The sequence below is a fragment of the Rhinolophus sinicus genome, chromosome 17 (genome assembly GCF_057876585.1).
Source record: "Rhinolophus sinicus isolate RSI-liver-muscle chromosome 17, RSI-T2T, whole genome shotgun sequence".
Taxonomy (NCBI): Eukaryota; Metazoa; Chordata; class Mammalia; order Chiroptera; family Rhinolophidae; genus Rhinolophus; species Rhinolophus sinicus.
The window spans coordinates 205,921,110-205,925,621 of record NC_142517.1 but is presented as its reverse complement, the minus strand read 5'-3'; the positions used below and the strand labels follow the sequence as shown (position 1 = coordinate 205,925,621).

General features: G+C 48.0%; 1 pseudogene; it reads right to left on the bottom strand.

Annotated features, from left to right (window-relative positions):
• Positions 1–394: 394 nt before the first annotated feature.
• On the bottom strand, positions 395–1,756 carry LOC109451482 (large ribosomal subunit protein uL10 pseudogene; annotated as a pseudogene).
• Between the last annotated feature and the right edge of the window lie 2,756 nt (positions 1,757–4,512).

The window sequence follows — 4,512 nt, the reverse complement described above, 5'->3', positions numbered from 1 at the left end:
TGGATGGGTTGTCCAGTTGTAGATAATAGAGTCATGCTATCTTCTTTAGGCTTTCAGATTCTTTTTCCATTGTTGGCCCAGACAAGTATGTTATCTCTTCTTCCATTTCATCTAGTGTATACCATGGCTTATAGCAACTATCTAAGCGCCACTCAGGAGCATATTAGAATCATCACTTTTGGACCTTGCCAGTCTAACTAAACTATATGGCCCAGGAGAGTGTGCCTGTATCAACATTTCCCCCCCATCCCACCCCTAGTTTACAGTCTAACATTGTTTGTCCAGGATCCACTCCCATACACAATCTGTTGGTACCTGTTGGCCACTTCTGCAGTTTCATTGGAGGAAACCATCTCTTCAGCTAGCAGGTTCCTCTAGTGTATTCCTAGTTTGGTCTGCTGAGAGGACTCTGCATAGTCTTTTTTTTTTCTTTTTTTTTTAAGAGAAGTAAGCCTTTATTACCTTGTTTGAAAAATAAAGTTGGCTGTCCTGGTTGCTTTTTGGGGATTAGTCAAAGAGACCAAATACCACATCCTCGTCCAACTCCTCTGACTCTTCCTTTGCTTCAACCTTGTCTGGGGCTACAGCAGGAGCAGCAGTGGTCGTGGCGGCCCCAGGAGCAGCAGCCACAAACGCGGAGCAATCAGCCAAGAAGGCCTCGACCTTCTCAGCAAGTGGGAAGGTGTAATCAGTCTCCACAGACAAAGTCAGTACTCCCTTGTACCGTTAATGATAGAACGGGGTGCTGATGCAACAGTTGGGTAATCAATCTGAAGACATTCGCTGGCAACATTGCAGACACTCTTCAGGAAATGGGAATGCAGAGTATCCTCTGTGATATCAAGCACTTCCGGGTTGTACATGCTGCCATTGTCAAGCAGCTCCTGGATGGTCAGCCTAAAGAAGGGGGAGACGTTCAGCATCAGCAGGGGGCTTCACTGGCTTCCACTTTGTCTCCAGTCTTAACAACTGCACAGCACTGAGGATTTCAATGGTGCCCCTGCCCCTGGAGCTTTTAGTGGTGACGTCAAAGCCTAGAAGAAGGAGGTCTTCTTGGGCCCCAGACCAGCTGCCCCAGCACGGGTGGCAGCTGGCACCTTATTGGCCAGTCACATATCTTCGATCTTAGTGAGGTCTTCCTTGGTAAACACAAAGCCCACATTCCCCCAGCTATGAAGCAACATTTTTCCAGAGCTGGGTTGTTTTCCAGATGCCTTTTGATGGCCTTGCATATCATGGTGTTCTTTCCCATCAGCACCACCGCTGTCCCGTGGAGGGACACGCGGATCTGCTGCATCTGCTTGAAGCCCACACTGTCTGCTCCCACAGTGACGCATTTTGGATAATCACCCAGAAGTTGGATAACCTTAAGGAAGTAGTTGAACTTTCAGGTCACTCTGTCTTCCTTGAGCATCACGATGGTGTGTCAAGGATTGCCACACAGTGTTTAAAGATGATGTCACTCTCACAAGGATGCCTGGCAAGAGGAGCTGCATAGAATTAATTCAGGTGAACATAGGGGTAGGGTAGGGGTCTGTCTACCAACAAGGGACAGAGGACCCTTTTGCATACCCAGTGGATTTAGGGAGATGTATAGTTCAGTTTTGAAGTGTATCTATCCAGAAAGCTCCATTCTGAGTTTCAGGGTTCACTCCTTCTTTATCAGAGCCCTGACTTTGGTACAAGAGGCCCCTCTCAGCTTAGAATTTAGTCTTCTCTGAAGTTCTGCATTCTTATGCCAAGACTTCCTTACTGGTGCAAGTACAGTTGGTGATCTTCCTTTCACACTGTCACTTCTATTCCCCTCTTGTGACTCCTGTTAACTATATGGTTCATTCACACACAAAGGAATCTGGAGTTTGGGTTTGGGATTTCTGAGTAGTATGAGTGAGTATAATTGGGGAGAAATAAGAAGCATAGTATGACTTTAGGACACAATTCTCTTCTCCTTAGGTTTGGAGCAGGTGGGATACAACTTTTCTCAATGGGTGTCTGTTGCCTTTTCTGAGGGAATGACCTCTCAGGGACCCAGGGTTCTGGTTGCGGGGGTAGCTGACTCACTGTTACTCTTCATGGTGAGCTTAAATCCTGAGTTTAAAAAGTCACTCACTTCCAGAACACTTGCTTATACAGGCTTGTCATAGGATGAGGGAAACTAAAATTTCCCAGCACCAGGAAATGAGGGTAGAGTGACTCAATGAAAAGAAATGAAATGGAAGCAGGGAGAGCCACTTACCTTTTTAGATTAGCTGTCACTTTGAAAGCTGTGGAGCAAGTCAGACACAAATTCCCCCAGTTTGGAGTAACCCTGCTCATTTAGCTTCGTCTTGATGTTGGCCGATGTCCTAAGTTCTTTTAGGCACCGAGAAGCCACTTTAATCTGTTGAAAAAATGTCAGTGGGAGAATAAATCGTATAGTTCAATGTCTGCCTTGTATGGATTCCCCGTAAAATCCAGCATAAATACAACAAGTAAAGACAACAGCAGCTCATGCCTTCACTCCCACAGGCTTCAGATCACAAATCCCACAAGTGCCCATGTCAAGGTCAGATAACATCATGGCAGCCTGTAATCAAGGAGTGTTATTGTTACATAAATATCACTTGGAATCTTCTTAAACATGGGGCCCCCTAAACGGCAATAGACTTTCAAGAGGAGGAAGTCACATCTCTGAAAAACAAGGAGGCTGTGAATGAAAAGCAGCTTGGAGAGAACAGCCCACATGCAGGCCCAGGCAGAGGCATGACCATAACAGACTTCTGGAAGTTTCCCCAAACAGGTATGGCTCTAGGAACCAGTCATGTTAACAGCTGAGTCACTTTTTTCTGCAAACAAGTTCTAGTTCCAGTGTGGTTGAAACATGGCTCAGAAGAGCAGGCTCCCCTTGGGCCCTCCGCCTCCCCTGTGACTGACTTCTCATGTGTGAGCGGAAAAGACAAGGCTTGGGGTTTGAATCGGACTCACCAACTGCTCCTCAGGTCCCATCTTCCTCGCCAGGACCTCAGATCCCATGTGACAGTCCTGACTTCTTGAACACTTCTTCATCCTGCAGAAGGTGCAGCTCCACGGACTGTGAGAGGTGGGGTATCAGTGAGCAAGGGCAAGGCCCCTGGAAACAGCCGCCATTCCTACTGCTGCCACTGTTTTCCTTTCAGGAATAGCCAATGGGCATAGCTGGGGGATAAAAGTGACATCTCCCAGAATCTCCAAGACCCGTATGGGGTGTGGACCAATGACCCTCCTCCCATTAGTGGTAGCAGCTGGGGGTCAGTGGGTGGAGGATGATGTCAGAGTGAGTGGTGACCTCTCCTTTCCCCATCTGAGCTGCTGGGGGCACAAGGATCCCCACCCACCAGGCCCGATTGTGGGGAACTGGGCCTTAACTCCTGGGGGCCTCAGCCCTCCATTACCCTGTTGAGAACAAGGCAAAATGAGGGAACCAAGCCATGTTTCTGTCTTTTCTGAATAAGCACAGAACACAAACCAGTGGCATTGCCACCCCTGTGAACAGGAGTCCTTGCTGGAAAAGTTCTAGGAAAGGACAGTAGCAGCATGTAGGCAAAGGACCCTGCCACAGGCCTCAGCGTCCCAGAGGAGAGAGAATGGTACCCTCCTGCTGCCAGTGTCTGTAAACAGCTCCCTGGATCACACTGCCGGAGCCCATGCCGATGGCCCTGCTCTTCCCCATCAGGACACAAGTAGGAACTCTGCAGGGGGAGTGTGTCTGGCAGGAAGAAGGATTCCTAATAAGGGAGGAGGGGACTGCATCTCACAAACCTCTCAGTTTCCACAGGTGGGAGGTGTCCCTGCTGATGAAAGGATTTCGAACAAGTACCACAGCAGAACAGCTTTCCTTCATCCTGGCAGATCTCACATACCTCTGAGCTTTCCTGCTAGAAGGTAAAACAATGTATCACTGGTGAGACCCCACAGACCAGCACAATGGGCATCTAGAACTCACAGCCGTTTGGAACCTGCAGAGACACATATGTGCTTCTCGCTGAACTATTAATGAGAAAAATTACAGGCAGTCAGGAAAATGGCCACGGTAGATTAAAGCAGAAAGCTTAACAAAGTAAGAGCACATAACTTTCTTCAAGCTGCAGGTCCCTCAGAGCAAAGCCTAGGTGTAGAGGGGGAGGGCCATCCGTCTTGTTACAAAGCCAAGCTAAAATGCCTGTGAAAGCCCAGGTACAGGGGAAGGGCCAATCAGCTTGTAGTTAACAATTTCAAACTGCAGAGAATGTGTGCAGTTGAAGAGACAAGGTAATAACCCCTTGTCAATCACAGGTGTCAATCAAGTGGTCCCACCTGGAGAGGAACAGCCCATCCCAGATAAAATCCACAGGCTCCTGCAAGCCATGCCTTTTTGAGCCTTGCCTTTGCTCTGGGCCACACCAAGCCCTTTGGAATGTGCTTTCTCTTCTAATAATGGCCTTGAGCCACTGCTTTCTGCTCCGGACCACTTTTAAAAAGTGTACTTTTTCTTCTAATAAACTGTTCTTTCACTAC